At 37.5% G+C, this 11,559-nt stretch overlaps 1 pseudogene; it reads left to right on the top strand.

The window, feature by feature from the left end:
- The first annotated feature begins 3,544 nt into the window (after positions 1 to 3,544).
- On the top strand, positions 3,545 to 4,485 carry LOC108591064 (TAR DNA-binding protein 43 pseudogene; annotated as a pseudogene).
- The last annotated feature ends 7,074 nt before the right edge of the window (positions 4,486 to 11,559 follow it).

The following is an 11,559-nucleotide window of genomic DNA, read 5'->3' as shown; positions in this document are numbered from 1 at the left end:
TATACTGTACATAAAATTTAACTAAAAATTGATTAAAGCCTTAAATGTAAAACTCCTAGAAGAAAACACAAGGGGAAAACTTCTTAATATTAGCACTATGAGGTTTTATGAATATGACAGCAAAAGCACAAACATTAAAAGTAAAAATAGATGAGTGGGGATATAGCAAACCAAAAAGCTTCCCTACAGCAAAAGAAACAATCAACAGAAGAAAAAAAAATCCATGAAATGGGAAAAGAAATATTTGTAAACAATATGTTTGATAAAGAATTAACAGTCAAAATATGTAAGACACTTCCATACAACTCAATACAAAACAAAAAACATGATTTTAAAATAGGCAAAGGACTTGAATAGATATTACTTCATAGAAGATATAGAATAACCAAGTTACATAGAAAGATGCTTTCTATCACTAATTATTGGAGAAATGTAAATCAATAGCCCAATGAGCTTTCATCTCACACTCATCAGAATAGCTATTATCAAAATAGTGCTAGCAAAGATATGAAGAAAGTTAAACCATTTATACTGGTGGTGGAAATGTAAAATGTTGAAGCTGCTGTGGAAAAGAGTATGGAGGTCCTCAAAAAATTAAAACTAGAACCGCCATATGATCCAGCAATTCTACTTCTGGGCATGTATTCAAAGAAACTAAAACCAGAATCTCAAAGAGATATCTGCACTCACATATTAATTATACTGTTATTTACATTAAAAAGATGTGGAAGGGGAGAAATGCTAGATATAGTATGCACCTAAAGTAAAATATAATAAAATATATGGAAGCAACATAAATGTGCAGGGAAGAAGTATGGATACAGAAAACATGGTATACATGTACAGTGGAATATTTTTCAGCTTTACAAAAGCAGGAAATCTTACCATTTCGACAACATGAGTGAGCTTCAAGACACTATACTAAGTAAAAAAAACCAGTAATGGTAAGACAAACACTACATGATGCCACTTCTATGATAAATTTGAAATAGCCAAACAAATTGACACATATACTAGCATGGTGGCTGCCAGGGGGTAGAAGAAGAGGGAAATAGGGTAATATTATTTAAAGAGTGCAAAGTTTCACTTATGTAAGATGAATAAGTCCTAGAGATCTACTATAAAGCACAATACCTAAAGGTAACAATATTGTACATATATAAAAATTACTAAGACTGTGGAACTTATGTTATTATAATTATACAAAAACATAATAATAAAAATTATAATTCTTTAGACTCATCAAGTTGTATAAATTAAATGTGTATGACTTTTTTATTTTAATCACACCTCAATAAAAGTTTAAAAATGAAATAAAATATCCACTCAAATAATATGTATATCCACCAAATAATATCCACTCAAATAATATGTATATCCAACAAATATCCAAAAGATTTTGGGTACATAGATTGTTAATTAGTGTTATATATTATTATAATATTGTTAATTATATGAAGAACTATGAATAGGTTTATAATTTAAAATCATATACCCATGTTAAAGAGAAGGTAGAAGTGAAATGTACAATTAGAAAATTTAATGGAGAATGGACCTTCTAGTACTTAACCAGACACAGCTCATCATTTGATTCTATTGTCCTGGTAGAAAGTTTTTAAAAAGACACGTGAAATTTTATTAGGAATACTAAATATAAATTATTGAATATGTTTTGCTAAAAACACACACACACACACACACAGAGAGAGAGAGAGAGAGAGAGAGAGAGAGAGAGAGAGAGAGATACAAGTAGAAAAAGTCCTATTTAGCAAGCTGAAAGTATGATTTTAGCAGAAATAATTCAGTGAAGATAGTAACCAAATCCCTTTAAAAGGATTTAAGCAGACATTAAAAGACAGAGAAGCACAACTCACTACTTTGCAGTTTTGCATCAAATTGTGTGAGGCAATATGCAGAGAACTGATAAGCAAATGAGTAAAAATAGTAAACAAACAAGAGTATACAGTGTAATTTCTTTTTCTGATAAAACTAGCCAAAGTACTCCCAATATGAAATTCTTCAGGTGCCTTAATGGAACTATACAGGTAAGCTTGAAAGTGAGAGGTGCCCAGTGATAATCTGATTAGTACAAAAATATGTCAGTCATGGAAAAATACACCTGCTTTGGCTGTTAATGTTAGTGAATTTCCCTTTAACAAAATAAAAAATTGATGAATTTTAATATTAATATAAATTAATTTTCTTCTTAATTTGAGTAGAGAAATTCTTAATCCAAAGTCACACTGTGAATAAAACATAACATTAAAGAATACATTATTAAGTAGAGAAGCTTATTTTTTCAAGAATAAAATAATCTATTACTTTCTTGTTTGTTCACCATCATTCTTTTAAGAGAACCTTTACACAACTTAAATATACTCATTTCAAGGTGTTTACTGGTGTAATGTTGGGGTTCAGGGTGCCCTCAGCTCTGCTGAGAGAACATTTCTCCAGGTTCATGGTCTCCTGCCCTCTCAAGAATAAGAGAGGGGACCACAGCACAGTGCGCAGTAAATGCCAGACTCAAAATTGTTTGTAGAAAGTGATTTATTTAAAGAGAGAAAAAGGAGGAGGAGCGAGAAACAGCTAACTCTCACACTGAGTGAGAGAAAGAAAAGCCACTCTCACACTGAGTGAGAAGTGTTCCCAGAGGGAGAAACCAGAGAAGGAAAGCTCCTCTCACACTGAGTGAGAGAATCCAGAAAGATGGAACCCAGGAGAGAAAAGCAGCTTCCACACTGAGTGGAAGGAATAGAGAGAGATGGAGTTTAGGAAAAGAAGACAAGCTTCCATGAGAGAGTGTGGAAGAGGACTCCAGAGGAGAAATGCAGGAGAGAATAAGATGATTTCCACGAAGGGAGTGTTCGTAGACAGGGATCCAAATGTAGAGTCTGAAGGGGTGTGGAAGAAGGAGACTTTTAACCTGGGAGAAACCCCCACCTTTTCTAAGACCCCTGGCCAATGAAAGGAGTTCCTTAGACCTTCCATTGCAGTGATTGACTCTTAGTTTCTTCTCTCGCCCATGAAATTCAAACATAAACCATTAAATCTTCTGGATGGAGAGAGATGGGAGGGAGGCATGGCACTAGGAAGTTCTTGCCCTTAAAAGGTCGCCCCCTTGTGGACCCGGAAAGAGAACACATTCCCTCACTGGGATATTCTTTAAAATGTTAACACTGAGCTCAAAATACGTCTTTAAATGTAATTTACCTATATAAACATCACATTTTACAACATGAGAAGAGATGAAAATATGTGGCATATTCAGACAATTGACTATTTTGGTTGCTAAAAAGATATAAATTTTTGATATTTTTCATACCATTAATGAATATTCCATACTTCAGGCTGGGTTAAAAAAAATCGGGAACCAGAAGATTCCATTTGTTACGCTTCTGAAGAATATGAGCATGGGTTGGCAAGGAAGGACAGAAGAGGATCATTTTGTGGGAAAGAAGTAGTTGGGCTGCTCTTTTTAATGTCGTTACTTCAATGGCCCTGCCTGGCTTCCTAGCAGTGGCCTAGTAGTAAACTAAAAAAATAAAAATCTGAATATATTTAGGTAACAATAGACTAGAATAATGAACCCATTGAAATACCATCAGAAGTCAATGGAATGATGCTTCTGCCCATGGTTACAGAGGTATGTGGGCTTCCCTACAGGATTCCTATGTCTTGGGTTATTAGAGGTATCTGGCTGGTAGAAGGAATTCTGCATGGTCCCAATGATGGCTGGGGAAATTTGGTATATGTTGTCAACTATCCCAAAGATAACTAAAGAAGAAGGGATAAGACAGATGCTTCATTAGCCATAAAAGTGAAAAGAGCAGTCCAGAAAACATCTGACTTAGTAGTGTTGGGTCTCCCATGGAAAACAACTGAACAGGATCTGAAAGAATATTTCAGTAGCTTCAGAGAAATACTTATGGTGCAGGTCAAGAAGGATGTTAGAAGTAGCTATTCAAAGGGGTTTGGCTTTGCTCATTTTATAAAATATGAAACCCAGGTGAAAGAATGTCATAGCAACATAAGACAGATGGATGATGGTGTGACTGTACACTTCCTAATTCTAAGAAAACGCTGAATGAAACTTTGAGAAGTGAAAGGATATTTATGGGGTATTGTACAGAGAACATGAATTCTGATAAGCTGCACTAGTTCTTTTGGCAGGACAGAGAAGTGGTAGATGTCTTCATTCCCAAACCACTCAGGGCCTTTGCCTTTGTTACATTGCAGATTAATAGCTTGCCCAGTCTCTCAGTGGAGAGAACTTGATTATTAAAGGAATCAGGATACATATATCCAATGCAGGCATAAGCACAATAGCAATAAACAGAAAGAGGTGTAAGATTTAGTGGTAATCCAGGTAGCTTTGGAAATCAGAGTGGATTTGGTAACTGTAGTGGGAGTCGAGCTAACCTGAGAAACAATCAAGGTAGTAACATAGAGGATGGAATGAACTGCAGGGTCAGGCAGCAGTTTTAATATAGACTTTAGCTCAAGCATGGATACTAAGTCTTCTGGCTGGAAAATGCAGAGAGTGGGATTCCAGTTGATTGGAATAGAATAGTGGGATTACAAATTTTCTTAAACTTGTATTTAAGTATACATAAAATACATATGCACTAAAATTTTCTGAATTGGTTTGTTCAATGTGGAGTATATTTAGCATATTTTTAACATTATTCATTTAAAAAAAGAAAAAGCTAATGGGATTTTATAAGTTTTTTCACAGGAATTGTTGAAATATTGAGTGGTTGAAAGTGAACTGTTGTTAGCCTAATTTGATAAATCAGCAGTATACAATAGATATCAAAAGGATTCCTCTGTAATATTTTATCGGTGAATGTGTCACTTCTTTGCACATTCAAAATGGAAACCATTGATTAAATTAGATTATTTTCTTCTTATTTTAAGCCCCACCATACGAATTTTTTTCCTTAAGAAAACTCTTTTGGAGAGATCATGGTGTCAAGAGTTTGATTCTTGTGTTTTTGAACACTTGTTTCCTTCTAATATGGTTTGGCTGTTTCCCCACCCAAATCTCATCTTGAATTGTACCTCCCTTAATTTCCACATGTTGTAGGAGGCACCCAGCAGGAGATAACTCAATCATGGGAGCAGTTTCCTCATACTGTTCTCAAGGTATTGATAAGTCTCATCAGATGTAATGGTTTTATAAGGGGAAACCCCTTTTGCTTGCTTTCATTCTTTCTTGCTACTGTCATGTAAGAAGAGCCTTTAGCCTTATGCTGTTACTGTGAGATCTTGCCGGCCACATGGAATTGTGAGTCCATTAAACCTCTTTTTCTTTATAAAATACCCAGTCCTGGGTATGTCTTTATCAGCAGCCTGAAAACAGACTAATAGAGTAAATTGGTACTAGTAGAGAGAGGTGCTTCTGTGAAGATACCCAGAACTGTGGCAGCAATGTTGGAACAGGGTAACAGGCAGAGGTTGGAATAGTTTGGAGGACTCAGAATAAGAGAGGAAAATGAGGGAAAGTTTGAAACTTCCTAAAGACTTGTTTAATGGCTTTGACCAAAATACTGATAATGAGATGGACAATGTAATCCAGGCTGACGTGGTCTTAGATGGAGATGAGGAACTTGTCAGGAAGTGGAGTGAAGGTGACTCTTGCTATTTTTTAACAAAGAGACTGGTGGCACTTTGCCTCTGCCCTAGAGATTTGTGAAACTTTGAACTTGAGGGATATGATTTAGGGTATCTGGCAGAAGAAATTTCTAAGCAGCAAAGCATTAAAGAGGTAACTTGTGTGCTGTTAAAAGCATTAAGTTTTAAAAGGGAAACAGAGCATAAAAGTTTGGAGAATCTGCAGCCTGACTATGAAATAAAAAAGAAAAACCCATTTTCTAAGGAGAAATTTAAGTCTGCTTCAGAAATTTGCATTAAGTAATGAGAAGCCAAATGTTAGTCACCAAGACAATGGGAAAAATGTCTCCAGGGCATGTTAGAGCTGTGTGTGGCAGCTCCTCCCATAACAGGCCCAGAAGCCTAGGAGGAAAGCATGGTTTTGTGGCTAAGCCCAGGACTCCCCTGCTGTGTACAGTCCATGGACTTGTTTTCCTGCCTCCCAGCCACTGTAGCCATGGCTAAATGGAGTTAAGATACAGCTCAGGCCGTGGCTTCAGAAGGTGCAAGCCCCAAGCCTTGGCAACTTCCATACGGTGTTGAGCCTGCAGGTACACAGAAGCCAAGAATTGGGGTTTGGAAACCTCCACCTCAATTTCAGAGAATGTCTGGAAACACATTGATGTCCAAGCAGATGTTTGCTACATGGGTGGGGCTCTCATGAAGAACCTCTGCTAGGGCAGTGTTGAAAGGAAATGTGGGGTGGGAGTCTTACACAGAGTCCCTACTGGGCACTGCCTAGTGGAGCTGTGAGAAGAGGGCCATCGTCATTCTGATACCATAATCGTAGATCCACTGACAGCCTGCATTATGTACCTGGAAAAGCCACAGACACTCAATGCCAGCCTGTGAAAGTAGCCTACACAGAGGCTGTATCCTGCAAAGCCACAGGGGTGGAGCTGACTGAGACCATGGGAACCCACCTGTTACATCAGCTTGACCTGGATGTGAGACATGGAGTCAAAGAAGATTATTTTGGAGCTTTAAGATTTGACTGCTGAATTTTGGATTTGCATGGGGCTTTAGCCACTTTGTGTTGGCCCATTTTTCCTATTTGGAGAGGGTGTATTTATCCAAATGCCTGTACTCCTATTTTACCTAGGAAGTAACTAACTTGCTTTTGATTTTACAGGCTCATGGGCAGAGGGACTTGCCTTGTCTCAGATGAGACTTTGAACTCTGAACTTTTAAGTTAATGCTGAAATGAGTTAAGACTTTGGAGGACTGTTGGGAAGGCATGAATGGTTTTGAAATGTAAGGACAGGAGATTTGAGAGAAGCTAGGTGCAGAATGGTATGATTTGCCTGGGTGTCAACCCAAATCTTACCTTGAACTGTAGCTCCCACAATTCCCACATGTTGTGGTCAGGACTCAGTGGGAGATTACTGAATCATGGAGGCAGTTTTCCTCATACTGTTCTTAAGGTAGTGAGTAAGTCTCACCAGATCTGATGGTATTATAAGGGGAAACCTCTTTTGTTTGATTTCATTCTCTCTTGCTGTCACCATGTAAGAAGCACCTTTCACTTTCTGCCATGATTGTGAGACAATGCTAGTCATGTGGAACTGTCCATTAAATCTCTTTTTATAAATTACCCAGACATGGGCATGTCTTTATCAGCAGCATGAAAATGAAACAATACGTCCTCATATACAAAAGTTCAACATAAAGCCTTCATTGAATCTCTGAAGTTAATCTTATTTCAAATTTTTCTGGAAGAAGCACTTAATTGAAAGAAGTGCTATACATTTTCTGTCACAGGTATACTTCTGTTTACATGGAATGTTTTTCCATCTGTTTGTCCTCTCTTATTTCCTTGAGCAGTGGTTTGTAGTTCTCCTTGAAGAGGTCCTTCATGTCCTTTGTTACTTGTATTCCTAGGTATTTTATTATCTTTGTAGCAGTTGTGAATGTGAGTTCACTCACGATTTTTCTCTCTGTTTGTCTGTTACCAGAATATAGGAATGCTTGTGATTTTTGCACTTGATTTTGTATCTGAGACTTTGCTGAAGTTGCTTATCATCTTAAGGAGATTTGGGGCTGAGACAATGGGGGTCTTCTAAATACACAACCATGTCATCTGCAAATAGAGACAATTTGACTTCCTCTTTTCCTAATTTAATACCCTTTATTTCTTTTTCTTGCCAGATTGCTCTGGCTAGAACTTCCAATACTATGTTGAATAGGAATGGTGAGAGAGGGCACTCTTGTCTAGTGCCAGTTTTCAAAGTGCTTCCAGTTTTTGCCCATTCAGTATGATATTGGCTGTGGGTTTGTTATACATAGCTCTTATTGTTTTGAGATATGTTTCATCAATACCTAGTTTATTGAGAGTTTTTAGCATGAAGGGTGTTAGATTTTATCAAAGGCCTTTTCTTCATCTATAGAGATAATCATGTGGTTTTTGTCCTTGGTTCTGTTTATGTGATGGATTACGTTTATTTATTAGGGTATGTTGAACAAGCCTTGCATCTCAGGGATGAAGCCTACTTGATCGTGGTAGAGAAGCTTTTTGATGTGCTGCTGGATTCTGTTTGCCAGTATTTTATTGAGGATTTTTGCATCGATGTTCATCAGGGATATTGGCCTGAAACTTCGTTGTTGTTGCGTCTCTGCCATGTTTTGGTATCAGGAAGATGATGGCCTCATAAAATGTGTCAAGGACGAGTACTTCTTTTTCTCTTGTTTGGAATAATTTTAGAAGGAATGGTCCAGATCTGCTTTATACCTCTGGTAGAATTCGGCTGTGAATCCATCTGGTCCTGGGCTTTTCTGGTTGGTAGGCTATTAATTGCTGCCTCAATTTCACAACTTGTTATTGGTGTATTCAGGGATTCCACTTCTTTGTGGTTAAGTCTTAGGAGAGTGTTTGTGTCCAAGAATTTATCAATTTCTTTTAGATTTTCTAGTTTATTTGCATAGAGGTGTTTATAGTATTTCTGATTGTAGTTTGTATTTCTGTGGACTCAGTGGTCATCTCCTGTTTATCATTTTTTAAATTGTGTTTATTTGATTCTTCTCTTTTCTTCTTTATCTAACTAGTGGTCTATTTTCTTAATCTTTTCAAAGAACAGCTCCTGGATTCATTGATTTTTGGAAGTCTTTCCTGTCTCTAGCTCCTTCAGTTCTGCTCTGATCTTAGCTACTTATTGTCTTCTGCTAGCTTTTGAATTTTCTTGCTCTTGCTTTTCTAGTTTTCTTAATTGTGATGTTAGAGTGTTGATTTTAGATTTTTCCTGCTTTCTCCTATGGGCATTTAGTGCTATAAATTTTACTCTAAACACTGCTTTAGCTATGGCCCAGAGATTCCAGTACATTGTGTCTTTGTCCTCATTAGTTTCAAAGAACTTATTTACTTCTGACTTAGTTTTGTTATTTACCCAGTAGTCATTCAGGAGCAGGTTGTTCAGTTTCCATGTAGTTGTGTGGTTTTGAGTCAGTTTCTTAATCCTGTCTTCTAATATGATTGCACTGGGGTCTGAAATGCTGTATTTTATGTTTTCTGCTCTTTTTCATTTGCTGAGGAGTGTTTGACTTCCAATTATGTGCCAATTTAAAAATAAGTGCAATGATATGCTGAGAAAATGTATAGCCTGTTGATTTGGGGTGGAGCATTCTGTAGATGTCTATTAGATCCACTTAGTCCAGAGCTGAGTTCACTGGGGTGTTAAAGTCTCCAACTATTATTATTTGGGAGTCAAAGTCTCTTTATAGATCTATAAAAAATTGTGTTATGAATCTGGGTGTTCTTATATTGGGTGCATATATATTTAGGAGATCTTCTTGTTTCATTGATCCCTTTACCATTATGTAATACACTTCCTTTTTAAAAAATTCTTTGCTGGTTTAAAGTCTGTTTTATCAGAGACTGAGATTGCAACCCTCTTTTTCTGTTGTTCTTCATTTACTTCATAAATATCCCTTCATCTCTTTATTTTGAGCCTAGATGTGTCTTGGCATGTGAGATGGGTCTCCTGAACACAGCACACTGATGGGTCTTGATCTTTATCCAATTTGCCAGTCTGTGTTTTTTAATTGGGGCATTTAGCTCATTTAGATTTAAGTTTAACATTGTTATGTGTTAATTTGATACTGTCATTATGATGCTAGCTGTTCATTTTGCCCATTAATTGATGCAGTTTCTTCATAGTGTCAATGGCCTTTACAATTTGGTATCTTTTTGCAGTTGCTGATACCAGTTTTTCCTTTTCATATTTAGTTCTTCTTTTTGGAGCTCTTGTAAGGCAGGCCTGGTGGAGACAAAATCTCTCACCATTTGTTTGTTTGTAAATGATTTTATTTCTCCTTCACTTATGAAACTCAGTTTGACTGGATATGAAATTCTGGGTTAAAATTCTATTCTTTAAGAATTTTAATATTGTTCTTATTCTCTTCTTGCTAGTAGGGTTTTCTGCAGACAGATTCTCTGTTAGTCTAACGGGGTTCCCTTTGTGGGAATCCAACATTTCTCTCTGGATGTGCTTAACATTTTTTTCTTAATTTCGACCCTGGTGAATCTGATGATTATGTGTCTTGGGGTTGCTCTTCTCAAGGAATATCTTTGTGGCGTCCTCTGTGTTTCCTAAATTTGAGTGTTCTCCTGTCTTTTTAGGTTGGAGAAGTTCTCCTGAATAATATCCTGAAGAGTGTTTTCCAACTTGGTTGTATTCTCCCTCTCGCTTTCCTCTACACCAAACGTAGGTTTGGTCTTTTCACATCATCCCATATTTCTTGGATTCTTTGTTTGTTCCTTGTCATTCTTTTATCCCTAATCTTTTCTTTACACTCATTTCATCAAGTTTATTTTCAATCTCTGATATTTTTTCTTTTCCTTGATTGATTCAGCTATTGATACTTGTGTATGCTTTACGAAGTCCGCATACTGTGTTTTTCAAATCCATCAGGTCATTTACGTTCTTCACTATACTGGTTATTCTAGTTAGCAATTCATTTAACCTTCTTTCAAGGTTAGAACATGCTTCTTTAGCTCAGATAAGTTTGTTATTACCCACCTTCTGAAGCCTACTTGTGTCAATTCATCAAACTCATTCTTCATCCAATTTTTTTTCCTTGCTGGCAAGGAGTTGTGATCCTTTGGAGGAGAAGAGGTGTTCTGGTTTTTGGAATTTTCAGCCTTTTTGCAATGGTTTCTCCCCATCTTCATGGTTTTTATTTACCTTTGGTCTTTGATGTTGGTGACCTTTGGATGGGGTTATGTGTGGATTTTGTTGCTGTTGTTGTTGATGATGTTGATGTTGATGCTACTCCTTTCTGTTTGTTAGTTTTCCTTCTAGCAGTCAGGACCCTCTGCTGCAGGTCTGCTGGAGTTTGCTGGAGGTCTACTCCAGACCTTGTTTGCCTGGATTACACCAGCAGAGGCTGCAAAACAGCAAAGATAGGTGCCTGTTCTTTCCTCTGGAAACTTCATCCCAGAGAGGAACCTGTCAGATGACAGCCAGAGTTCCTCTGTATAAAGTGTCTGTTGACCCCTGCTGGGAAGTTTCTCCCAGTTAGGAGGCACAGTTGTCAGGGACTCACTTAAGGAGACAGTCTGTCTCTTAGCAGAGCTCAAATGCTGTGCTGGGAGATCCATTCCTCTCTTAAGAGCCAGCAGGCAGGAACATTGACATCTGCTGAAGCTGTGCCCACTGCTGCCCCTTCTCCCAGGTTTTCTGTCTCAGAAAGCTGGGAGTTTTATTTATAAGTCCCTGACTGGGGCTGCTGTCTTTGTTTCAAAGATGCTGTACCCAGAGAGGAGGAATCTAGAGAAGCAGTCTGACTACAGCCTCTTTGCAGAGCTGTGGTGGGCTCCACCAGTTCAAAATTCCTGGTGACTTTGTTTACACTGTGTGGAGAAAACCACCTATTCAAGCCCCAGTTAAGGTGGATGCCCCTCCCCCCACCAAC

Source organism: Callithrix jacchus, chromosome 4, assembly GCF_049354715.1.
Source record: "Callithrix jacchus isolate 240 chromosome 4, calJac240_pri, whole genome shotgun sequence".
Lineage (NCBI taxonomy): Eukaryota > Metazoa > Chordata > Mammalia > Primates > Cebidae > Callithrix > Callithrix jacchus.
This window is presented reverse-complemented; position numbering and strand designations above follow the sequence as displayed.